We start from the raw sequence: 557 nt of genomic DNA, 5'->3' as shown, positions 1-557 counted from the left end.
TAAATGGGTATCTCCTGTGCATGTTGTGCCAAAAAAGGGTGGTATAAATGTGATTAAAAATGACAAGGATGAATTGATACCAACAAGAACAGTTATTGGGCATAGGATGTGTATTGATTACCGCAAACTGAACTCTGTATCTAGAAAGGATCATTTTCCACTTCCATTTATTGATCAGATGCTTGAGAGACTTGCAAATCATCCATTCTATTGTTTTCTTGATGGATATTCAGGATTCTTCCAGATCCCCATACATCCCAATGATCAGGAGAAAACAACATTCACATGTCCTTATGGTACCTTTGCATATCGAAGAATGCCATTTGGTCTATGTAATGCTCCAGCCACCTTTCAAAGGTGCATGATGTCGATATTGAGGATGTTGTGGAGGTGTTCATGGATGATTTCTCCGTCTATGGATCTTCGTTTTCTGCTTGTTTGTCAAATTTGTGCAGGGTCCTAGAGAGATGTGAAGACACCAACCTTGTGCTGAACTGGGAAAAGTGTCACTTCATGGTCAAAGAAGGGATTGTGCTGGGGCACAAGATTTCAGAGAA

The sequence above is a fragment of the Brassica oleracea genome, chromosome C7 (genome assembly GCF_000695525.1).
Source record: "Brassica oleracea var. oleracea cultivar TO1000 chromosome C7, BOL, whole genome shotgun sequence".
NCBI lineage: Eukaryota > Viridiplantae > Streptophyta > Magnoliopsida > Brassicales > Brassicaceae > Brassica > Brassica oleracea.
Note: the sequence above shows the minus strand (reverse complement) of the source record.